The 27,424-nt window shown below is 37.0% G+C and overlaps 1 protein-coding gene across 1 annotated transcript in view; it reads left to right on the top strand.

The window, feature by feature from the left end:
- Fut9 (fucosyltransferase 9) overlaps window positions 1-27,424 on the top strand; it is a 190,671-nt gene that overhangs the window by 87,831 nt on the left and 75,416 nt on the right. Inside the window, exon 2 of the mRNA NM_010243.3 lies at window positions 3,059-3,145. The gene's annotated coding sequence lies outside the window, so the exon portion shown is untranslated. The remainder of the gene's footprint in view (window positions 1-3,058; window positions 3,146-27,424) is intronic.

The following is a 27,424-nucleotide window of genomic DNA, read 5'->3' as shown; positions in this document are numbered from 1 at the left end:
GTACTGCTATGTTCTCAGCCCCAGGTTTCAAAGCTCACAAACAACTCTTTGGGCTATTTGACATAAATTACATGAATCACAGGTCTCAAGTTTTATTTTCTTTCAGTGCAATCCTTCTATAAGTTCTGTTTCCTGTCATGGCACCAACTACAGATACAGTCATTTTTTTTTTCTTGTCCTCTAATATGGATTATTTGTTTCTGACTTGTGGTCTTTGTGTCTGCCTTTGCATCTTAGAAGGTCTAAAGTGTAAGGTCTGGATATGACCTTAAATTCAAACATGAGACTAGTGTCCTGGGGCTTCACCCTCCTCTTTATTAATATCTCTTATGTCAGGAATTACAAATGATACATTGCAAGCTTCATGAAAGTAAATGCTGATTTGTGGTTTTACCTGAAATATAGTTCAGCAGAAGAAATTCCACCAACTGCAGCACTTTCATTGTTCTTTTGGAATTTGAGGTATTGACAATATTAAAAGTTGGCACCTAAGTAGAATAATGTGTAAAGTGATTCTCAGGAAGCAGAGTGCAATTGAATTTACAATTAAGAAACAAGGCTTTGTGATGTCAGGGCTGCACGTGACCTGTGACATGGGCATTTGACCTGTGCTCCTCAGCACCTCCCAATGTTTTTGATTAAGTTACTTATTTACCTTGCATCCTGCTTGCAGCTTCTCCTCCTTCCTGTCCTCCCAGACCTTCCATCTCATCTATCTCTTCTCTCCTTTTCCTAGAGAAGGGGAGGCTCCCAGTACCCAGGTGGGGACTGGATCATCTTCAAGGTGAAAGTGAGGAAAGCAAACCTTTCGAAAAGTCCTGCTTAGAGCTCATTGACCACAGTGCTGTGGAGTAGCATAGCATGACTCCATTTTCTGCTACATTTAATAAAAACAAAACTAAACTAAAAAAAAAAAAGTAGGTAACATTTTATTTTTATAAACAGTCAGTACATTTCTTTCTCTTTTTTTGCCAATTTTTTTTTTATATTTTATTTTAATTTGACCTGGGGAAACTTAATTTATAGAAGTAAAATATGGGTATAACAAGATTATTGAACTTTAAAGATAACTTATTTCCTTGATTTTAAGATTAATATTTTAGAATCAAAATTATGATACAAAATTAATAACATCTCATTTGGTTCATAGAGTAACATCAGAATGATTCCCTGTACCCCACATTTATCGTTTATTTCTTTTTCTGTTTTTAATATTTTATTAGATATTTTCTTCATTTACACTTCAAATGCTATCTCCAAAGCCCCCTATACCCTCCGCCCCCACCCTGCTCCCCAACCCACCCACTCCAGCTTCCTGGCCCCAGCATTCCCCTATACTGGGGCATATAATCTTTGCAAGACCAAGGGCCTCTCCTCCCATTGATGTCCGACTAGGCCATCCTCTGCTACATATGCAGCTAGAGACACATTTTTGGGGGGTACTGGTTAGTTCACATTGTTGTTCTTCCTATAGAGTTGCAGACCCCTTTAGTTCCTTAGGTACTTTCTCTAGCTCCTTCATTAGGGGCTCTGTGTTCCACCCAATAGATGACTGTGCGCATCCACTTCTGTATTTGCCAGGCACTGGCATAGCCTCAAAAGAGAGAGCTATATCAGGGTCCTGTCAGCAAAAATCTTGCTGGCATATGCAATAGTGTCTGGGTTTGGTGGCTGATTATGGGATGGATCCCCGGGTAGGGCAGTGTCTGGATGGTCCATCCTTTTGTCTTAGCTCCAAACTTTGTCTCTGTAACTCCTTCCATGGGTATTTTGTTGCCCATTCTAAGAAGGAGTGAAGTATCCACACTTTGGTCTTCCTTCTTCTTGAGTTTCATGTGTTCTCCAAATTGTATCTTGGATATTCTGGGCTAATATCTGTTTATACTTTCATTTTCTTAATATGTTTTAAAATGTGTTTTAATCAAGATTAAAATGCATACCTTAGGAAAGGGAGTACTAAAATTGACAGAAATTTGCATTATCTTTATCTCAAGTATACATAACTGGACAGTTTATATAACTCCCTACTAAAATTAGAGAAAATTATTTAAATATACTATTTTCAGTAAAGCAAATTTTAAAGCTTTATGAAACATGGCATTGGAACAACAGTTCTGTGTGTGTGCTATGTATGTATTTATGTGTATGTGTACATGTGCATAAGTGTGCATGCAAGGCATCTAGCAAAGAGCCCTAAATGGCATCTACGGATAAGCAACTTATTGATTCTTTTATCAAAACATGTTTTAGGTAGAATGTAAGCCTTTGTAGTCAGATTTAAGGAGGCCTGATCTTTTCATCGTTTAATTTGTATTCTCTAAGATAAAGATGTTTGTTCTGATAAATTGGCTACACACCCAATGTCATCCCAGTGCTGACTGAAGAGTGGGAAGCTGGAGCAGGATGTGAAGCTGCTCTTCGCTACTCCGACAGTCTCTAAACTTTAAAAAGATTGCTTCTTGCTCTGTAGCGTGACTCTAGGGAGTCAACTTCCCATCTTTTAATTAATGGTAATCTTATTCATAATAAAATGAAAATTCAAGAAGTTGTGATAAATGTTCTCTTTACTTATATGAACCGTGCATGTCGGCTTACAAATATCAACTCAAAAATGAAAGACGTTTATGCAGGTCACCTAGCCTTTTGACCTTAATTTTTCTAAGCACCCATACAACTGAAACATTTAGACAATTGAGTAAATTTATTTTACTTTATACTTTTTCCTGTGGACACAATTTATAATACAAAATAAAATGCCTACTAAAAGCATATTGTGTATAAAATATATGTATTTGATTATCAAGGTTTAGCCACTCCATTAGAGTTTTACAGAATCCATTCTTTAAACTTTACATAAATACCAATACTGGTGGTATTTTGTATGTGTTTTGATAGCATTTGCCTAAGAACTAAAATGAATACTATTTATTAGCATGAGATGATACTGTATGAAAAAGCTATTATAAGGTGAGGTGCATGATGTTTGGCCACCTGGTCATTTAATAGTATGTGTAGCACACTCCACACACCTAACTAATTGCTTCTTCATCTTCAACAGCTTTAGAATGTGATAACTCACGCATCTGATAGCACCGTGGAGTAGTTCAGCACTCATCTCTGCTTTCCATGCTATGTTCTCTACACTGTGAGTATACATTCACTTCTTCTAAGCAGCTTGGTGGTATGGAAACACATTCAGTTTGCATTGTTGGGGAAAAATTATAAGTTAATCAAAGTATAATAAATTTAGATGATCTGATCTGAGGATATTGTTTATAGTATTAGTCTTAATACTATTTCAACATTACAGCATGAAGTAATTGCTATGGTAAAGTAACATGCTGACATTCAATCATATGTGAAATCTTTAAGTTTCTATGGTCTTTAAGTACCTTTGCATTCCTAGAAAAACATAAGTATTATATTTAGAAACAGTTGTGCTAAATTGTGAAAATTTCTTGAAACGTCTTTGATAGATGTTATTTGCAATGGACTTTTAAGTTCAAGTCAGCTTCTTTTTTCCTATTTTTTCTCTATAGCTATCTATTGAAAATGTGTTTAGTAATATTCACCTGGTCAAAATTTGAAATATAGTTTCTATATGAATATTAGTTTTAAACTACCATAAACTTTCTAAGATCACAAATGGAACTAACATACATTAAAAATAATTCATAAGCCGGACAGTGGTGGCGCACGCCTTTAATCCCAGCACTCGGGAGGCAGAGGGAGGTGGATCTCTAAGATCAAGGCCAGCGTCATCTACAGGGTGAGTTCTAGGACAGCCAAAACTGCACAGAGAAACCTTATCTTGAAAAAAATTAAATTATGTACAAACATTACATGACCCAATAATTATATTCCTATGTATTTACCCAAGTGAAGAGAAAACCCATTTTACTTGAAATGTGTGTAAATATTTATACTAACTTAATATTTATTCATCAAAATGTGGAAGTGAGAAAAATGTAGTTGGGTGCAGTAACACATGGCTGTAACTCAAGAGACCAAGGCAAGAGAAAATGTCTGAGGGTAGTGTGGAAGGGTTTCAAGCCAGTTTGAATATATAGTTCTACTCAGTCACATAGAGAAAAAAACCCCCAAAAACCCAAATGTTATATTTAACTGTTGTTGAAGAACAAACTGGAGTATTAGTACCACAGTACTCAACTATAGAAAGGATCAATTGGTTTCATGAACATGTGAATCTTAGTCTTTTCTTTTCAATATTGAGGAATGAGTTCTAGGCCTGTGCCTGCTAAGCAAGGACTCTGACATTTCGCTATACACCTAAGCCCCCAAGTATAAATCCCAAAACCATTTGGCAATGGAAGAAAGAAGCCCTAAATGTCTAAGTATTGTGTGATACCAAGTATCTAAATCCTGGAAAAGGTACAACTGAAAGAGGAAGAAGTGAAGCCATTGTTGTGTGGGACAGATGCATAGGATAACTGGCTACAAATACATTTCTGATTGAATCAGGAAATATGGGGATGACAAGACTGTTCTGTGTGGTCTCGATTGCTGGGCAAATTGAATCAAAATGCAAAGAACTCTTAAAGTTCAACATTTTTATCTCACAGGTAGTGGGGAAACTGACAACTTTTTGTAATTAATTAAGAGTAAGATATGATTGAGTGTAGCAGAGAGAAGGCATCAGTTTTATATTTTGAAAAGATAGTACTTTGTCAAATCAAATCTGAAGAGAATAAGATTAAGTGCCTAAGGAATAACAGATATATTGTACTTCTATTGGATATTTTTCCCTCAATGAAGTATAGGTAAGCAGCTCTGAAACCATTTTTATCTATATAGCATAACCTATATGAGTAAATGAACCACTGGTAGAAGGACCAAAGTTTTCATAAGAGAAGAAGCTATTCACAAAAAGAAATGGGTGCTTTGAAATATGCATGTAAGAACAACTAACTAATTAAGAGGCTATCAATTTTAAAAAGAGCAAGGAGTAATATACAGAAGTATTTGGGTATAGGAAAGCAAGGGGCGTGTAGCCATGAGTACCTATGGCTATCTGTCATAACACTAGCTGTATTTGTGGAATGTTCCTGGAAGCCATGACACTGTGTGGTGACAGTTGCTCTCCACGTCTGAGCTTCAACTGTAAAACCTACCTCAACCTCCAGGAAGTGATAGCTGACTGTTGACCAGGACAAGAAACATGCAATGCAATTCTGAAACATTGCAGTGCCGAAAAGCATGAACATAAGAAAAGGAGAAGAAAAGGGGGAAGGATAAGAATGAATTCACTGGATCATAACAGAGCAAAAGCCAACCAGTGAAACTGAGCTTTCGGTTGCTAAAGTTCAACTGCAAGCTGCTACAAATAAATAACAGGAGACTACAGTTTGGCTGAGAAAACACAGCCCCGGAATTCACACTCATATAATTCTGTGTACAATTAAATAAGAGTAAAGACAAATATTCTTTGAATAAAATTTGCAATTATTGTATGCTGATGCCTCATCTATTCTCCTGGAAAGGAGGCTGAATTCTGTTCCTGAGTGTAGTTCAACTTGACAGCTCTTTTATAGAGAACAGAATGTGGAAGCAAGTGTTAGAGAGCCTAGCAGGCACCACCTTCATGGTGCTATCGACATTAACATCTCTAATGGTAAACACTGTTGATAATTTCTACCCTGGTGATGAGGTAAGGGTATACACTTCTGTGATACCCTCTCTCAAAGCTCATATACTGAGTTTTCTCATAACAACAAGTTAGAGAAACTTAAATTAAAAGGAATAAGTATAAAATGACTCACACAATCATGTGAATGTTATAGGGTAATGATGGGAAGAATTGAACATCACAGCTGAAGATCACAACAAATAAAGAGTATGACTTATTTCAATGACATATTCTGAGTTAGGGTCTGAAGGAAAAAAATGAGTAAGAGAGATTCAGCTGACAAAATCTATAAGAAGCCCGTGCCTTGCTTAATGTTCTTGTCTGAATTGAGTTTTGACAACTGGGCTACCCCATGTTAATTAAGGGAGAATCCAGAAAGTGGAACAGATAATGCTCTATACATCTTTATCTTTTTGTTTGTTTGTTTGTTTTGGTTTTGTTGTTGTTGTTGTTTTCTGAGACAGGCTTTCTCTGTGTAGCCCTGGCTGCCCTGGCTGCCCTGGAACTCACTTTGTATTCCAGCCTGGCCTCAAATTCAGAAATCCGTCTGCCTCTGCCTTCCAAGTACTGGGATTAAAGGCGTGTGCCACCACCTCCTGCATTGGGGTTTCTATTCCTGTGTGACTATGACCAAAAGCAACTTGGGGAAGATAGGGTTTATTCAGTCTTACAGTTTTATTTCACAGGGCATCACTGAATAAAGTCAGTACAGGAATTCAAACAGGACAGGAACCTGGATGCAGGCACTGATGCAGAGGCCTTTAAGGAGTATTGGTACTGGCTTGCTCATCCTGGCTTGCTCAGCCTGCTTTGTTATAAAACCTAAGAACAGTAGCCCAGAGTTAGGACCACCCACAATAGGCTTAGTCCTCCCATACCAATCACTAATTAAAAAAAAAATTCTTCACAGACTTGCTAGTAAGTTAAGAGCATTTTCTCAATTTAAGTTTCTGCTTCCAAAATGACTAGAACAGAATTAATATGCCAATATAAATATCTTTAAAAATTCAAAACAAAAGCACTGAAAAAGGAGTAAAGGCTCATGAATACACATCATCTGAGATTCGCTAGGTAGATGCATGCATTTGGGTAATGGAAATAAAGGCAGTGTTTGGTAGAAATGCCAAGTCTAGTGTCAACAGCAGTGTGGAGATTAGAGTTCATTGTAGTCTATCATGTAAATGCAAAAGTCATCTTAAGAAGAGGGTTATTAATTATACTGATTAACCAATAGATGTTATATGTTTGCATTGGAATATTACATTGGGCTTGATAAATACAAAAAAGTATTATGTGCTAATCAAAATAATATTTTTAAATGTTTGAGATAGGAATGTAAGTGACCCTGTTTGATCACTATCCACTAGATAACTGGTTATATGCCATGTTAACTAAGGCATAACACTAATACCTCATAATTTCATTTAATTAAAATTAAAATGGCAATTCTACTATTAGGAAGGTTGTTTTACATGAAATATGAGCTTTCTATTTTTTTGTAGAAATATTTAGACATATTCCTGTGTTTACTGTAGTTTCATTATCTTCCATATAGACTTCCTTTTTGGCTAACAATATAGTAATTATTAAAGTTGCTGTCTTAGTCAGGGTTTCTATTCCTGCACAAATGTCATGACCAAGAAGCAGGTTGGGGAGGAAAGGGTTTATTCAGCTTACACTTCCACACTGCTGTTCATCACCAAGGAAGTCAGGACTGGAACTCAAGCAGGTCAGGAAGCAGGAGCTGATGCAGAGGCCATGGAGGGATGTTCTTTACTGGCTTGCTCCCCTGGCTTGCTCAGCCTGCTCTCTTATAGAACCGGAGACTACCAGCCCAGAGATGGCTCCACCCACAAGGGGGCTTTCCCCCCTTGATCACTAATTGATCCACAGTTGGATCTCATGGAGGCATTTCCTCAACTGAAGCTCCTTTCTCTGTGATAACTCCAGCTGTGTCAAATTGACACAAAACTAGCCAGTACACTCACCTATGTTTAGATTTTAACAACATACTCTCCAAGCTATCTAAATGTCAAATTTCATTTCTCTATAGTCCAGTCAGCTCTGTTTTCTTGGACGGTATTATCCTTCTGGACAAACAAGCATAACTTAGATATCATTGTGATTTTCTTTCCCTTTCATGACAACATAAGCAATAAAGGAGAAGATACATCCTATGGGAAAAATTTTCTATATCTTCAAAAGCTAGCAGGTAAAAGGGGACATATAGAAATTCAATATTCAAATTTCCCTTAATATGTGCCAAATACAAAGGATACTGTGCAAATCATGTCCTCAAATCTACCACTAACTTAGGGTTGTCAGTACTTTCGTTTTTCCTCAGTAAGTCCCTATTTTAATAGTGAGACCTGTTTCACTTTTTTCAGCGCTTTGTTTTCGTTTCATTAAAAGTTTATCCTAAAGTCTTTTGTACCGTAATCTCAACTCTGCTGTCTGGTAGATAAGACCCACTTAAAATAGTTGTCTTCAATTCCTAAGGACATTAGCATGGAGCACATTTTGTTTTCTGCTAAAATAAAACAAAACAAAAGGAAACAAAACAAAACAAACAAAACCCCACCAAGTTTGCAATTTCAGGAGTAATGGGAAATCTGAGAATGACTTCAAGTGTGGGAGGGCTCTGGAGTGCCATGATTGACACTGAGTGCCCTTCATTTATAAAGACATGATTCTTATTGTAAAGGTTGATAGAGATGCAGAGTGATCCATAGTGTGTAAGGGGAAGGAGTGGAGTGGGTGGATAACAGATAACACATTCTTCCATTATACCAGGTACATCACAAATAGGTCATAAGCACATATAAAAAGTGAGCTTATAGAAGCAATGCTTTAAGAAAAAAGTAGAGTAAAAGCCAGTTGCTGTATTGTACTGTGTATTATATTATCCTATTTTTTGCTCATTATGAATCCAATGATATTTTATTATTTTTATTAGATATTTTCTTTATTTACATTTCAAATGTTATCCCCTTTCCTGGTTTCCCCCCTGGGCACCTTTATCCCATCCCCACTTCCCCTACTTCTATGAGGGTGTTCTCCCACCCATCCACCTACTACTGCCTCCCCCGCACTGACAATCCCCTACGCTGGGACATCGAGCCATCATTATTTTAATAGTCATCTATAAGTACTTCAAAATCTATGCTTTATAAAATATGTCAAGGCGAACAAATATCTAGTCAACAAAATATTTTTTAAAACGTGCTTTATTACCATGAAGTTGGCCTTAAATTTCTACAGGGGCTTCTGTTTTCCCTGTAGCTATACTATAAAGAGACCAAGGCACACTTCACAGTCACCAAACCCCCATAGGAAAATCACAGTGAGTGAATATTTACACTGGCAATAAGAAACATAAGTAGTAGAAGAAAAAAATTCTCTCCACTTTTACTTGAAACCTATATATTTGTCACATGCAATTTCTAGCTACATATGAAATGAAACATCCCTCCTGATTTTCAGTATAAAGCATTGTCTTCTGTCTTTATTGGTTTCATTTATTTGTTTACTTTTATTTTTATTTGTTCTTTGTTAGTTTCATACAATGGACTTCAGTCATATTTACACTTGTTTCCTAATTACTTCCTCCATCTGTACTTGCCCAACTTTATATCCTGTTTTTAAACCAGTGAAGACTAATTTATACTGCTCAAATATTATTGGGTGTGCATTCTTCCCACTGGCGCATGGTTAATTTACTTATCGACTATACTCTTGGAGAAAACTATCTTTTCTTCTCCCAGAAGTAACAAGTATCAATAGACTAGGACTAGGAATGTTTGTCCAACTTTCTTCTGCATGCTCTTTTCATCTTGCTGGTCTTGCACAGGGTGTTTACTATTTATTTTTTTTTCTTTCCATTTTTATTAGGTATTTAGCTCATTTACATTTCCAATGCTATACCAAAAGTCCCCCATACCCACCCACCCCCACTCCCCTACCCGCCCACTCCCCCTTTTTGGCCCTGGCGTTCCCCTGTTCTGGGGCATATAAAGTTTGCGTGTCCAATGGGCCTCTCTTTCCAGTGACGGCCGACTAGGCCATCTTTTGATACATATGCAGCTAGAGTCAAGAGCTCAGGGGTACTGGTTAGTTCATAATGTTGTTCCACCTATAGGGTTGCAGATCCCTTTAGCTCCTTGGGTACTTTCTCTAGCTCCTCCATTGGGAGCCCTGTGATCCATCCATTAGCTGACTGTGAGCATCCACTTCTGTGTTTGCTAGGCCCCGGCATAGTCTCACAAGAGACAGCTACATCTGGGTCCTTTCGATAAAATCTTGCTAGTGTATGCAATGGTGTCAGCGTTTGGATGCTGATTATGGGGTGGATCCCTGAATATGGCAGTCTCTACATGGTCCATCCTTTCATCTCAGCTCCAAACTTTGTCTCTGTAACTCCTTCCAAGGGTGTTTTATTCCCACTTCTAAGGAGGGGCATAGTGTCCACACTTCAGTCTTCATTTTTCTTGAGTTTCATGTGTTTAGGAAATTGTATCTTATATCTTGGGTATCCTAGGTTTGGGGCTAATATCCACTTATCAGTGAGTACATATTGTGTGAGTTCCTTTGTGAATGTGTTACCTCACTCAGGATGATGCCCTCCAAGTCCATCCATTTGGCTAGGAATTTCATAAATTCATTCTTTTTAATAGCTGAGTAGTACTCCGTTGTGTAGATGTACCACATTTTCTGTATCCATTCCTCTGTTGAGGGGCATCTGGGTTCTTTCCAGCTTCTGGCTATTATAAATAAGGCTGCTATGAACATAGTGGAGCATGTGTTCTTACCAGTTGGGGCATCTTCTGGATATATGCCCAGGAGAGGTATTGCTGGATCCTCCGGTAGTACTATGTCCAATTTTCTGAGGAACCGCCAGACGGATTTCCAGAGTGGTTGTACAAGCCTGCAATCCCACCAACAATGGAGGAGTGTTCCTCTTTCTCCACATCCTCGCCAGCATCTGCTGTCACCTGAATTTTTGATCTTAGACATTCTGACTGGTGTGAGGTGGAATCTCAGGGTTGAGATTTATTTAACCTATTTATATTTAATCTACTTATAAATAGATTTAAAATCTATTTATTTTAATCTGTTACAATCACTGTGAGTTCATATGTTCATATACCCTGCCCTATCCAGAAGATAATGTTTTCTTGTAATCATCTAACATCTCTGCATCTTGTATTTTTTTCTGCCCTGATTTCAAAATGACCTCTGTGTCTTGGCAGGGTAGTATAGTATACAATGTTCCTTTTAGTGCTGAGCATTCTGTCGTTTACTTTCTTCATCTTGGCAAGTTGTGATTCTCTTTGTCAATCACCATATACTTGTAAACAGATACTTCTCAGATCAGAGTTCAAAAATGTGTACATCTACAGATAAAAGTCAAAGTCATTAGGATTAGGTTTAATACTATGTCCACTTAGCAACATAATAGGAGCAGTTTCTCTCCAAGGCTTCAATGGCCTCAATGGCACATCTAGTCATACCTTTTTGGACCAAAAATGATGTTTGCTATGGGTTTGCTTTTGCAATGTAGTTCAGGACTTGAAACTAATTTGGAAAGTGATGGGTTACTCTTCTGATATTCATGACACTATTTCACTGGCTTCCATTATTTTGTCTCATGGGCTTCATAGCTCGGTACCATTGATAATTACTTTTATCTTCTGGTAGGATGCTTAGTACCGTGTAGAACTATCAAAGCTAGCCAGTGGCAATGAAGTTTTCAGATCCATATCTGTTTAATTTGGCCATGTACTTTGACTCAAATATTTTCGGCAATAGGTCTTCCTGCCAAGTTCTGTGGGATATCAAAGAGTAATGGCAATAGCCTAGATATTTGTAGAACCTAATGAAGCAATGATTCAAAAAGAAGTGACCCATTCCTGAATCTTGGCTTTGTTTGTTTGTCTCTGGCATCTAATGGTGGAATCTTTGCTTTGCTATAGGAATAGATAGATAGATAGATAGATAGATAGATAGATAGATAGATAGATAGATGTGTATGTATGTGTATGTATGTGTGTTTATCTGTATAATACCAATTTAGGAAAAGGCCATGAATTTGTGGATGAGCAAAGGAGTTCGTGAAAGGAGTGGAGGGGAGAAAAGGAACAGGGATATTGTGTAATTATACTACAGTTTCAAAATAATGAACTTTATATTATATTATATATGATATTTTTGCATGCATTTTAAGAATCTTCTAACATAGGTTTTCATATATATATGATATATATACATATATACATGAAAAATATATATACACACATATGTGTATATATACTCAGAAGTTCTTTTACCCTGGACAGATTTTTCTAGACAAAAAAAAAAAAAAAAAAAAGGACAAATGCTGGCTGGCTTGATTATGGGGACAAAAGATCACGTATTTACTAAGGGTGACAATGTAAATTATTGTACTTAGTATAAAAATCTGAGAATGTGCCTCAAAATTCTAAGAGTACATCTATGATATGATCGAGCTGTATCATTCTTGGTTATTACCCAAAAGACTGCATATCTTACCCTAGAGATCACTGCTTGCCCCTGCTTTTTGGTGGTCTACTCACATCAGCCAGGAAATGGGAATAGCTTTGATATTCATCAATTAATGAATGGATATTGAAAATATGGTATATTTGCGTAGCTGAATATTATTCAGCAACTAAAAAAAAATAAAATTGTGAAAACTGTAAAGAAGTTGATGTAGGAGGGATATGATCATTCCGAGCAAAGTAACCCCCACCAGAAAACACAAACGTTCCCTGTTCCCTCATCTGTAGCTATTAATATTGAATCTTCAGATATATGTGTTTTATTTAGAATACACATAAAATCAGGAAATTAGCAAGGAGCCATAAGGAGGTGACTTCATGAAGGAGAGATAGAACACACTGTAGTAATGGATTAAAGGGGAATGAATGATGGAAGGGGAAGGCGTAAACTGTGGTTTGGGCACAGAGTGCAGGATAGAGACGAGAATATAGGACGGAATAAAGAACAGCATTTTTCGTAATTTCTTTCTATCGCTTTTTAAAAGTCTTCATTTTCCTTGTTTTTGTTGTAATGACTGTTTGAAGTCACTGTATTTTATACACCAAAGATTACAGGATATTAATCTAAATGTACAACTTTAATGTCATTAACCTACCTCCCTCAAACAAACAAACAAACAAACAAAAAACCAAAAAAAAAAAAAAGAAACTTTGCATCGTGTATTTTACATGCCTTAATTTGGAATCCTGCTTTCAAAGGCAAGCACAATGCTGCTGTAGGGTGATAAGACACCATACCAAGCTACACTTGTGCTCAGAGCCTACACTGAAGACAGGACTTATTATACAACCTTAGGTAATAAAGTGAGACCATGTGCCATCTTCAGCAGGAAATGAGAGGTGTTAGGCAGGCAAGAAGAGTTTTAGGAACATGACGGTCTACACCTCACAGCTTCTTTGCTGTGATATGAGATCTTTTTCTCTAAATCTTTAAGACCATCTGCTAACCTTACATATGTTGTATGTGCATGTTTAGGGAAAAAGTGAAAAGAAAGTTTAAGAGATAAATTCCATATTCAGAGTTATGCAACGAGAGGAATTAAGAATATTTATGTTGCAAAAGCCAGGTTGGAAATTTGGAAATAAATTTTCAGGGTACAGTCAAACACCCTAAATACTGAGTCATCACATGCCTGCAATTCTCAAAAATATTGTAGGACATTCGAATAGTCATAGAATATGTGATGTTTGAATAGAATTCTTGAATGGAGAAGTCAAAATGTATATTCACATTTCCTTTGTTACAACAAAAACCTTTAGGGAGTTATTAAAACCACAATCGAAAAATGTTTCACTCAGAATCCAACCATATCAGAATTTATATAGTTATTTGCCCATGTTTTCTTTCTTTTATGCCATGGTTATAATTAAATATTAATCACAAAATTCTCAGTTGCCAATATTGCCAACTTTCAATTTTAAGCAAAATTATAAAGCAGTTTCTTTTACCTATTTATGAATGGGGGTAATAATATGCACATGGATTATCAGAGAAAATAGACCTGCTATCCAGGCTCTGGAGGATGAGTGACCTGCAGTGATGGCCTTGGGGAGATGGGACTCTATAGACTCCCTTTGTAAATACATGGTTCCTAAGCTAGGAATGCCATTGATTGATGAACTCTCAGAAGTGTGTTCTTTGGATCAACCGACTTTTTGAAGTTTGTTTTGTTGCCATCTGGTTGACTTGCAAATGTGTGTTCACTGAGGTGTACTGCCATCCATCCTTGACACTCGTGAGAAATCCATTCTGACAGCTTGCAGAACTGTCATTGATTAAGCAATCACTTTTAAAACTACTGCAGGTGACTGTTTGCTACCATAGCTCAAAAAAAAAAAAAAAATGATTGTCCCCTGGAAACATGAGGACTTTCTGTTCTTGGGCTATTAGAAATAAACATATGAGGACAAAAGTAAGGGACAATGAGGAGGAGTACCAAGCAGCAATCTCCACCAGGGAAACTGGAAGTAATAGAGATAGGCGCTTAATTAAATCATCTGATGGGAAATACTGTGGCAGGTATCAAACAGTGAGGTGAATGTGGGAAGTTACTCCCCACTGATAACAGTACGGATAAGATAAAAAGGTAAAAAACCAATGAATATGCATAAGTCAAGTTGCACGAAATATCTTATGTTCACTACTTAGTATAGGTAGGAAATGATACTTTTTTGAGATAAGGTCTAACTGTGCAACCCAGTGTGGCCTTCATTTTAAGATCTTCCCTTCTTAGCCACCCCAAAACTTTGGGATTATCATGCCCTTTGGTGTAATCATAAATATCATTATCTATCTTCTTAGTTTATAGGGCAGATTTTCTCTAAAAACATACTCTACTGGGGTATTTGATGGGATTTGTTCTATGCTAATATATTTTGTTTTGTACTGTCTCTTTCTCTATTACCAAGTTTATTCTTTGTCTATTCTAAAATGATCCAAAGTCCTTTCCTGTCTATCATCTTCTTGTTCCCTTGTTCACTGACATTTCAGTTTGCACCTCTCCTTTCTCCTTCTCTTTCTCCTTCTTCTCCTTCTTCTTCTCCTTCTCCTCCTCTTCTTCCTCCTCCTCCTTGCAGTAGAATTCTCTTACTGCAGTGTTGGCTCCTCCTCCTCCTTGCAGTAGAATTCTCTTACTGCAGTGTTGGCTTTCTTTCTGCACTTCCGACCTCTGCTGCTCTGTAATACGGTGATTGTGTTCTTCTCTTCTTCTCACTGTATTTTCCAAAAACTGCTCTTCCTTTTCTCCTTGAGAAATATCCCAGTGAAATAATGGGCCTGGGTTAGCTCACATTATGCGATGTGCCCGGTTCTATCCCTCTTGGAAAACTAATTGCTGCACTACGAACAGATGACTCACTTCAATGTCACCCTTGAGAGGGAGCTTGAATTTGAAGATTAGACAAAATAATAAATGATTCCCATATCTCCCATTTACTGGCTGACTTGACATTTCCTGCCTATTTCACACTTTACAAGAACCCTGTTTTAAAAGATAGCTGTGACATAGTGAAATTATATAGAAAATATATAGCACACCCTTCATACATAGAAGAAACCACCAGAGAAAAAGATAAATCTTGTTTGTGTTTTTTCTTTTTTTCTTTTTTTTTTGTTTCACTAGGGGACTTATGAGTCTTAGTTCCAAACATTCATTGTCACTACCTGACTCTTAGACTTAAGCCAGGTTAATTAACTATTCTCATTTAAAATGATAACATCCCAAGCTGAAAGACAACAGTAAAACAACAAATGATAATTAAGCCAGCAAACAATGTCAACCTGCATGCTAGGTGTGTACTGCAAGTTGTAACTGGGATTAAGCTTCAAAAACACATAACTTAGATGCAATCTTCTCACTAGTTATGTGATCCAAGAATAAGCAACTCGGGAAGGGAAGAGCGAGAAGAGAAGTTCCCTTTGCCAGCACCTCCATGAGCTCTGTACTGGTCTCTGACACAGTTTTAATTTCCTGTTCACTGTAAATGATACTTGGCTATTACTGGAATTAGGTTCCCTCAAGACTAAATTTGTTTCCAGAAGCTTCTATTAAACTTCCTCAGAGTGTTAGAGGATTACATCCTGCTTGCACTCACTTGAGATTACATTTCTTTCTTTCCTATATAGACAATTTACACTTTTGTAGTTGTATACCGTCAAAGTTCATATTTGCCACAAAAACAAGCGAGAGAGATGCCTCATGGATACTTGCTGCTCTTCCAGAGGATCTGGGTTCAGTTTCCTGTGTCCACTTGGCAGCTCACAGCATGGCTAACATTAAGAAGCAAAGTAATATATTACTCCAAGAGATCCTAAGCCTCTAATGCAGTAGGCAAAATATTGAGTGAAAATTTCAAAATTTACAGTGAAATCTCAGTAATGGCCACAAATAGAACACAGACAGGTACATAAATACAGAGAAAACCATCAACAAAATGTATGAAAATGTCAGAAAAACAAACACACAAAACAACATTTAGAAATCTAAACAGACACAAGTAGAGGAAAAAAGTCATCCTATGTCATACTCAGTATGCCAAAAATGCAAAGCAAAAAAACAATATTAAGAGCCATCAAGGGGCCAGGTGTGATAGCTCACACCATTAATCCTAGACCTGGAAGGCAGAGCCAGGCAGATCTCTGCTTTTAAAGCCAGTCTAGTCTTTAGAGTGAGTTCCAGAATAGCCACTAACAAACAGAGAAACCATGTCCAGAAAAATAAATTTTTTAAAGGAAAAGCCATTTTTCCAACAGTGGCAAATGCATTATAGTGTCAGCTCCATCATTAACAACACATAAAACAAGAGAAGAGTTAGTTGGTCAACACATTTTAAGCCCTAAAAGCATGCCAACCAAAATTACTGTTTCTAAGAAAACTAGAGTATATTTCAAGACAAGCACAAACTAAGGCAGTGCATGATCATCAAAGTAGCTGTATACTTCATGGAGGAGAAAGACATTCCCAATCCCAAGAACAGAAGAAAAAAGGGGGAGGGTTCATAAGAGTATGAAATGAATAAAGGAGATGCAGAAAAGAGTCCATCACCCACATCTTAGAAGGCCACCGTCCTAAACCTACAGGGCAGTAAGATGCTGTATCTTTGCTCTCCACTTAAATCTGAGTCAAATAAGAGATGTATCTTTGGATGATTCTGTAAAAGTGTTTCCTGGAAAGAATAACTAAAAGGAGTGAAAGTCTTCCCAAGAGTGGGTAACAGCTTTCAGAAATAGTTCAGATAGTAAAGGGTCCAGGGATGGGAGGAGGACTTACTGCTTTTTGCATATCTGCCTTTCCCCTTTGCTGGTGTGTACTTGTTCTATCAATTCTGTTCCTCTAGTGCAGTGGTTCTCAACCTGTGAGTCCCAACCCCTTTGAGGTAGCATATCCGATATCCTGTATATATATATTTGCATTTTTATTCATCACACTATCAATATTATAGTTATAAAGGAGCAATGAGACAATTTATAGTTGGGGATCAGCTAAGAACCATTGTTCTAGCAAATCCTAACTAACTAACTAATAATTTAAAAAATACATAGCTACTAATCCAATTAACCAGGAAAGTGATAATTATTTGATTATTAGAGATAGATAGATAGATGATAGGTAGATAGACAGATACATAGGAAGATAGATAGATAATAAATATATCCAATATTTACATTTATATTCATAACAGTATCAAAATTACAGTTATGAAGTAGCAGCAAGATAATATATGGTTAGGGTCATGAATTTGAGAAAGAGGAAGGAAGGACAGGAAAGGGGAAACGGATATAATTCTGATTTCCTATCTCAAATATAAAAGAAATATTTTTTTAAAGGAAAGATAGTCTGTCTAACTGAATTTTTAAAAAAACATCTAAATTCAACTGTTCTTTGTTTCCAAGAAATAGACCTCATGTGTAAAAATACCTATGGAGAGTCAAAGAATGTAAATCAATTACCAAGTAAATGATTGCCAAATACTTCTAACTCACATTCTCATATCTGATATAAAAAAAATGGAATAGATATTGACATGGATCAAGAAGGTGTAACAACTGAAAATATGTATGAGTGGAATTGGTGAGTTTCCAATTCATAAAATAAATATTAATGCACACAGAAAGTCAGGTAGGTCCAGATACAGTTCTAGTGGTGACTTAATATTCCAAATTCTTTTTTAGTTAAAAACCTCCAAAGTTATCCAACAAAGAAACATCAGATGTAAACCATTTCACAGGTTAAAAACCTTTAAAACTTCTCTACAGAATACTAATGGCAACATCAGAGAATGCATACTCTTCCCAACAGCCCCTGGGAAGCTTTGTGACAGACATCTCATCTGTAAATCAAGTTTTAAAGAAATGTAAGAGAACTGAAATCATTTCTTAATTTTTCACCTTGCTTTAAAAATTCCAAGTAATGATCATGGCAGCTTGTGTGATAATTTATCTATTCTTCAAACAATAGACAAGAAATAAAATGTAAATTATTGTGTAGACAGCATTTTATCTGAAAAACTCGTCATAAGCTTTATACATCTGTAGGTGAATGAAGCAAATGTATATGCCCATGGCACTTAGATGATACAAGTGGAATTAAGTTGCCCAAATCATGTAAAACGTGAGACCTTTCAAAACAAATAAGATGAAAGACAAATGAAGCAGGTTGTGAAAATTAAAGTTTCATGGTTTTCACCAGCGGCTCTTTCCCTGCCCACCATTCATCTTGACTGTCTCAATAACACAACGCTTTATCTAAGAATTGCTTTTAAAAATAATCTAGACAATTATCCTATAGTTTAAACACCCTCAGGAGTTATTGGTTTTTAGACACTAAAGTAATGTAGAATTCATGCTATCGATAAGCCTGGTGAAGCCCAGCCACTTCAGCCCGTAAAATAATCGATAACAAACCCATTTTTCCCACATTTTTCTTAAGCACTTTATACAATTTTAGTTAAATACATTGAGTGTGTTTAAACATACTGTGAGGACAGAAATAATCATTATCCTGCCCTTCTAGCTTGTGCTCTGGCATTGTGTGGGTACGGATACAGCCATTTCTGTAAATTGAGTGAAGAAGACCATCTCTTCAGTGAGTAAACGAGTATTCCAACAGACCATGTTGGAGCATGCGTTAGTGTTGTGCCTAGGCGCAGGATTATGCAGCATCCTTAGCAAATCTGAGCTGACAGCAGTGTTTTGCCTGGGAGTTACTAAGTCTCTTTTCTTCTCATACATCACCATAGCTGCCCCCTTTAATTTCAATTCTATGCCATTCGTGTTAACATGTAAAAATGCATAGAGAAGGTCCCAAGTGACCCAAACTTCTGCTACCTAACGTTTACCTTGTGGAGAAGAGGCTTGATTTTTCCTGCTTCTAATCGTCTTTCCCTCTTGCTCTATCTCTATATTTTAAGTGGCTGTAGCACTCAAGGAAAGATGTACTGCAGGAGTCTCGAGGTCACACTCTATCCCCACACAGTTTTATATGTCTGATGATCGTAATCAATATTCAGCTATCATGAGGATTCTAGCATTTGCTTCAGGATTCTCTCCCTGAAAAGATTTGCAGAGACCGTTTCTATTCTGCCACTTCTAGGCTCATGGGCACATTCAGGAGATGCTTGACTGATCAGACATTTCCGGATGAGGGAAGTAGTACAGCTTCCACAGGATCACCCATTGATATCTCAGGGGCTGGTTCTCACACACCCACCTAAGAAATCAAGGTCGACAAAGGTATCCCATTGCTTTGAAGATATTACAAAAAATAGACAGAAGTCATGTTTCTTTTCTATTATATAGGAGATTTACTCTGTATTCCCAAACACAAGTATGGTCAATTCCCTACAAGCTGGAGACGAATTGAGGAAGTGAATATATGTGTGTACATCTCTCTCTCTCTCTCTCTCTCCCCTGTGTGTGTGTGTGTGTGTGTGTGTGTGTGTGTGTGTGTGTGTGTGATATGTGCACCAAGCATGTGCAAATGGGCATGTGTGTCGGGATAGGGCAGTCAGGGTGATTGTAATGTGCTAGATTGATTCTAAAACATATCATTAAATCAGTAGTTAGTTTTACCATTACTACAGTCTTATGAAAAGGTATTATAATCTATTTCTCATGTGAATAATTCTTTAAAGCTAGAGATTTGTGTACATTTCTATCTGAAATCTATGAGCCAAAAAGAGCCATTAAGCATCATCCTGGCAGCCTTCCTAGAAAAATCCATGTTACCTGATACATTTTTCCCACCCTAATATTATACAAATTGATTTCAGAACAAATATAAAAATCTTTCCTGTTATGTACCAGATATTTTTCAATAAATACCAATACCACAGTATTGCTTTCTGTACCACAGTAATGCTTCCTTGATAGAACTCTAGATTGTAAAATCTTTTATCAAGTGCATCACATTTGAAAGCAGCTGAACATAGTGGGTGGTATGTGGCTATACATTTAGCAGTCCCAACATATGGATAGAAGAATCTTTTGATCTAGGCAAACCTGAGTGTTTCTATCAGAAAGAACAGAAATGGCATGGTCTAGGGATATAGTAACTTGTAGTGCTCTTGCTTGGTGTGCACCAGGTCCTGGCTTTGAGTCCCAGTAGTGGGGGGGGGGGAGCAAAAATTTGTACCGCTTAACGAAGAATACCTTTTTTTTTCCTTCTCAGCATGATTTCAACCATAAGTAATTCTAAAAAGTGCAAAGAACTTACATCTTAGCTGCTCTTTCCCCAACCAGCCTCACCTCTGCCCATCTCTGGTTTTGTTGGTTGGAACGTGTGCAGTCCATCAGCGTCACGAGTGGGACTCTACAGAAGATGAATTCTACTGTAGAGAATATATCATATAGGTGTGTCTTCAGTATCTTTTCACAGCGAGGCTGTGACAGTAGAAAAATATAGTTTGACAGTCTGTCAACACAGGAGCCATTTAAGCCATTTGAACTTTTGTATGATTTAGTGATTTGGACATAATCATTTCTTTTATGATTAAATACTTTATTCTAAGTCTTATAGTACTTTAATAGAAGTTGTGCTAAAATTTAAAAGTTCTATTTTAATTTTCATGAGAAATCTTAATAACATTGTAAAGCAGAATTCAATGAGGAAAATTCCATTTTCAGACTACTGTTGTAAAATTCAAGACAAATTCCAAAAGATCATTTTGTTTGGTTTAGGGTACTTTTCACTGTGAGGGTGTGTGTGTGTGTGTGTGTGTGTGTGTGTGTGTGTGTGTGTGTGTGTGGGTGTGTGTGTGCATGTGTGTGTATGTGTGTGTGTTCTAGACTATGATTATGTATACACATACTGAATATTGATGAATGTGGATCACAGTAAAAATAAATTTTCATTGCTATGAAACAATCCACAAAGAGAGAACTAGAAAGAAACACTTTCCATATCTGAATACAAACCTTCTTGCTTCTGTGCTAGTTGATTTAAAGCAGGTAAGAGTACAACGATTCTGCAAACTTAGCAAAACAGAGTAGCATTCCATCACAAATGTCTTAGTAGCCAGTGGCTGGGGTTTTCTAATGTTGTTAGTAGTATAAACATTTCTTAGGCCACAGCCAATACAAGTTACAGTCAGATATTAACTCTAAAAATTTGCTGAGGATAAATGCTGAACAAAGTTGTTAACCAATTAGCTGCTCATCTTCAAATCTGTGGTAAATATGAAAATAACTTCTTAAAGTAATCAGAAGAGTTAAAAGACAGTGGACCTAATACCTTACACTTAAAAAATTTCCAGTAACTGTGAACAGTTGGACCAACATCTCTGCAGTTCACCTAAAATTGTCTTCCTCATCCTTGCCTGTTTCTACAGGCCTGCATGGCTAATACTCTGGTAAAACTATTTTCTTCTTCTTTTTTTAATCACTATTTTTTTTAATTTGATGTTTTCTTTATTTACATTTAAAATGTTATCCCCTTTCCTAGTTTCCCCTCCAGAAGCCCCCTATCCCCCCCCCTTCCCCTGCTCACCAACCCACCTACTCCTGATTCCTGTCCCTGGCATTCCCCCACACTGGGGCATAGAGCCTTCAGAGGACCAAGGGCCTGTCCTCCCATTGATGACTGATTATTCAGCTAGAGCCATGAGTCAGTCCCACCATGTGTTTTCTTTGGTTGGTGGTTTAGTCTCGGGGAGCTCTGGAGAAACTGGTTAGTTCATATTGTTGTTCCTCCTATAGGGTTGCAAATCCCTTCAGCTCCTTGAGTACTTTCTCTAGCTCCTTCATTGGGGACCCTGTGCTCTGTCCAATGGATGGCTGTGATCATCCACTTCTGTATTTGTCAGGCACTGGCATATCCTCTTAGGAGACAGCTATATCAGGCTCCTGTATCAGCTGCATTCTAAGTAGATAATAAGTTTTACTTTCTTGCCAAAGAGATATCATTTGAAAAAAAATCCATTTTCATGAGTTTTGGCTAGAAACAATTTTTCTTTTGCTAAATATTTTTAATAAAATATTAGTTGTTGAAGAAAATATGATTAAGATGGTGTTTCAAACTAATGCACTTGTATTCCTTTTTTTGTCTCCTAAGGACAGAAACCAAGGAAAGAGAGCATTGAGAACATTATTGGGCATACAAATTTTCAATGAGTTAAGATGGAAAAATAAAAATCAGAGACATTTTCAAGTAAAAATTCACTTTTAAAATAAATATTTTATGATTATAAAATTCACCTATGATTTTAATGTCCTTCTCTAAATATTTCCTTAACATACATTTTTTCTTCTATTTCCCAAAATAGTTACCTGAAAGAAATACACCTGAGAAAGTGTTGAACATTGATTATGCACTGTTTGTGGAATTGTTACAATGGCACATGAGGTATTGAGGAATATTAACCCCATTTTAAAAGTCAAGCAACAGAAGTTAAGTCAGTTGTCAAAATTCCACAAAATACTGGGATTAAAAATGGGACTAACAGTTTCCCAAACACATTTGTAGCCATTATTTAATCATGCTACATCTCCCTGGTCTATCCACAGTCTAAATTTCTATATGCACTTACTAAATTATTTTTTTTAAAAAATAATTGGTAGTGAATAATCTAAAGTGTCCTCTATGGAACCTTATCAACAACTGTCTGTACTTTCAAATTTCATTTCTTTTCAAAAAAGCTGCAAGCAGCACTGTTGCTGAGACAACCTGTTGAAAAAATTAATGTATAGTAGTTTGTGTCAGTAGAAATCAGTACAGGATATCTAATAATGACAGTCAATGTGGAAGCAGAAAAATCATTTGTACAGTCTGAGTGATATAGTTCTAAATAGATATAAAGAGATCAAAGATGTCTATATAATCCACAGTAAACATGTGGATGGTAACTTACATTTTGTTAGAAGTATCGCAGCCTTAACTAAATATTCTGTTTGGATTAGAAATAATTTATATTCATATTTATATAATATACCATTTATAATGTTCCAAGTGAGTGTTTAAATAAGAGAAAATCAGAGACTATATATTAACACCAATTCATAGATGCTTTGAAGCTAGAGAAACCAGTCTCAGGGCAATCTAATTAATTTCATTCATCATTCAACATTAAAGAAAATAGTAAATTCTGCTGATATAAAATAAGATTATGGATACTGCATATGACATGTAAGCATGTGCCCAGAAAATGTGTTCTTTTCTCCATTGTCCTAGCTCTTAAAAGGAAAGGCATTGGGCAGAGAAGAAAGAGTGCCACCAGCTAATGACTATGAATTTGAGTTCTGAAAGCAGTCAACATATTTACTGTGAACTTATTAATTCAATACTGTGAGGTATTGAAACGAATGAGAGCCATGAGACTCATTGTATTTCTTCAAAGATTTACAGATGAGTCTTTATTTTCTCTTACATACAACTCCAATTTTTTTCTTCCATGCTTGTTTTATTTGGAAGACTGCAATGACTTTACTATATTCCACTACTTTTCAAATAGACAATTGATCTATGAACTTAGATTTTAACCAATTTTATTTCTTACAGTTAAGTGTAGAGTCACTTTAATTCCTTGATATCCAAGCAACAACTTTCTTATTAAAATTTTAAAAGTGGGGTGGAATGTTATTCAGTGGTAGAATACACTTAATAGGGTAAAGGAACTGAATTTGGCCACACACACACACACACACACACACACACACACACACACCAGTTGTTTTGTCAAATGGATGCTGAGTGCATATCAAATTGGTTTCTAAGAATTTGTGTTTACACCCATGGATTATAAGTGCTATTATCGTTGGCTAGTCATGTACAGTTGGCAATGACATCTCTAGAGACTTATAACCAGCCAGGCTACTGGGGATAAGTAACTTTACCTATAGTATTGTTGCTCAATGCTCAGTCATAGGTAAAGAAAAAATAATCAGATATCTACATCACTCTCTCCAGGCTTAAAAGATCATAATGAAAGAGAAAGTAGAAATGGAAGATGTAGAAAGTACAATGTTCATAGTTACTTGCTTCAAATTGTAATGTTCCCTCCAGGAGTGAGAAAGGACTCAGAAGACTAGGTAAATAAAAAGGGCTTATAAAGTTATAAAGCTCTGGGAAGAAAATGAAACTCATAAGGCTAAGGAAGATCCTGAAAGTTATAAGATCTACAAGCTCCTTTCCTTAAGGAAAGTAATAGTAAAAACTGTTTAGAGAATGCACATTCCAATTGCCTGAGCCTTCTACAAGTTGTATGGGGAGATTTATGGATACACTTATCATGAATCATAGCTCATAATGGGGTTTGTACTTTCCAATGATACAGCTGCCTTTATGTTACCCATGTTCCTGTAAGTAACCCGTCTCTACACTGAAAACTAATGAGAAATAAACCTCCCCAGCTCACTAAGCGATACTTGAGTGAGATTGTTCATTGGTCTCCTGGTCAGTGCAGCTTCTAGAATGAGCAACATTTGACCCTATTTCCAAGGAAAATAGACAAAGAGTAGCAAGGTGCTGGAAAACAATGTTGCCAATTTCAAGACCTTTGAGCCCCTCTTTGATTGAAAGTGGAGGGAGTGTTTTCTCAAACACAATTAGGTTTTATTGTATCTTTCTTTGTATTTCCACACTTTGTAGGCAAAAAGCTTTCAGTATCATTAGATGTATGTCAAATGCTTTCAATTAATCAAGAAAATCCACCTCTTTTCTAGTACTTGTTTGCTGTTTTAAAATAGATATTCTCTTTCAAGACTACTTCAGCTCAGTTGATAGGTTTCAAGTAAAATCACAGGCAGAAAATCTACAGGAGCTAGACACCAATTGAAGGAAGGACCAGTCCCTAAATTTATTAACTGATTATTGATTGCCTTCAATGTAGAAAGTATAAATCCAAATTTTCACTCGTTAAAACATTGACCAGTAGCTAAAAACAAACATTGCATGTGCATAGGGGCATCCACTGAAGCAGGACTTATACCTGTTTAAACAACAACAAAACCTGACTCCTTCCCAGAAGCCATCAACCACCCATAACTTCACGGTTATAGATGGATAACCATGAACCCGTTCTCAATCTTAGCTAGAGCATTGACTGGCTTGATCTTGTGAAGGCAGCCATAGAAGCTGTGCCTTTGTGAGTGCAATGGTCCTTTCATCAAAGAAGACAGTTTTGTTCCAATCTTCTCTGACCTCAAATATTGAAAATACTTTTATCCCCTTCCAGGATGGCCCCTGAGCATTGGGTATGTCTTTGATCTAAATGTCCAAGATTTGGCTAAGTGCATAAAAATCGCTTTTTTTAAAAAAAGAACAGTTGGACTGAGCATAGGGTCCCCAGTCAAGGAGCTAGAGAAAGTACCCAAGGAGCTGAAGGGGTTTGTAGCCCCGTAGGGGAAGCAATATAAACTAACCAGTACCTCCAGAGCTCCTAGGGACTAAACCACCAACCAAAGAAAACACATGATGGGACTCATGGCTCCAGCTGCATATGTAGCAGAGGATGGCCTAGTTGGTCATCAGTGGGAGGAGAAGCCCTTAATCCTGTGAAGACTCTATGACACAGTGTAGGGAAAAGCCAGGGCCAGGAAACAGAAATGGGTGGTTGGTGAGCAGGGGGAAGGGGAAAGAGTAGGGGTAGGGTGCTTTTTGGAGGGGAAACCAGGGATGGGATAACATTGGAACTGTAAATAAAGAAAATATCCAATTTTGAAAAAAAAAAAAAAAAGAACAGTTGTGATTTTCTACATTCACCACCATCCATTGACTGAAAAATCTCTGACGCTTCTCTGTATTTATGGTTGGAGAGGGAATAAATTTAGAGGGCAGTTGTTTATTAACAAATTAATAAAAGTAGATTTACCCCGAGGCCTAAGATCTATTCAGGCTAAGATTCTTGGCTAGATTTGTAGAACCAAGGGGTTTTTCATCCAAGCAGAAATCTTCCCTCATTACATTAAGACCATTATCACACAGATCAGCACATTTCACCACACCTGTTGTTATTTCAGTTCACTGGGTTCTCGGGATAAGATAACATCACATTGTTGGTGGTGGATGAGCAGCCTCCATAGCACCATCTAGTACTGTGGAAATTAAACAGAAGGGAAACTATCTGGTCACCCCCCAAGTTGATTTCTCCGTGTACTATGACCAATGTGTATGGTGTCTTCAGTAATAAAATCTAAAAATCAAATTCTGGTGGGTAAACAAGATCAATGTCATTACCCTCTATTGCTTTGGAAGTCTAGAATACATATGACCAACAACACAAGAATAGTAACCTACTGGGCTTTTTGTTCCCAGAGACCTGGGAATATTATAACAAGAGGAGATCTTGCAAGTGTAAGATAAAAACTAATCTGTTAAAACAGAGAAGAAAGGCATGGGGACCCTGGGTCTATACCAAGAAAATCTCTAGTGAATCGAATTAAGAAGGGATAAGGGGAACTTGCAAGCAGGTTGCTACAGGTTTAATGGTGACCCTAAAGAGATCATAATGGAGGAAGAAGGATAGTGTGAATCATCTACTTTGGTCTCAATCTGATGTGGCCACTAGCGTTCCAGATAGATAGGGTATCTAGGTGTCAGAGTTGACACAAAGCATTAGGAAAGGCTCAAAAGGAAGAATGAGAGAATACACAGGAAAAAGAAAAGCTGGGTCTATAACAAGGTTTAGGTGATGTTCTGAGAGAGTGGGGTTGGGCTGGAGAAGGGTACCTGCAAGCACATGGTCAGAAACTTCATGTAAGAATGTAGAGATTGTCATCAAGGACAGGAAGGAGAGTGAAAAACACCTTCAGTGGAGTCTCAGCCAGAAGTGGCCACCAGGGGGCCAGGTACAATGTTTCTATGTATGGATGACTGACATCAAGGAATGGAAAAAGGCTAGAAGGGAACGCTGCGAAGTCTAAGCACAAAAGTCGAACCAGCAGCAAGGTTCAGAAGAGTCTCCAGAAAATTGAGGTTGCCAGTGAGGAGAAGCACTTAGAAGCAGTCTGCTACAGGGCATAGGTGTTAAGACTAAAATGACTGTGATATATGTCAGGAAAGAGGGTTGTGGAAAGTTCTTATTTCTCCTTTAATTTCAATAGTTAATTCTTTCAGATATAATACACTGGGTTGACAGCTGTCTTTCAGAGTTAGGAAATTTATTTTGAAATGTATTTCACATCTTCAGGTATTTTGTCTGCAGGTATGACTTTGAACCTCATGCATACAGTGCCAACAGAGGCCAGCAAGGGGACTGAGATCCCTGG

Source organism: Mus musculus, chromosome 4 (genome assembly GCF_000001635.26).
Source record: "Mus musculus strain C57BL/6J chromosome 4, GRCm38.p6 C57BL/6J".
Taxonomy (NCBI): domain Eukaryota; kingdom Metazoa; phylum Chordata; class Mammalia; order Rodentia; family Muridae; genus Mus; species Mus musculus.
This window is presented reverse-complemented; position numbering and strand designations above follow the sequence as displayed.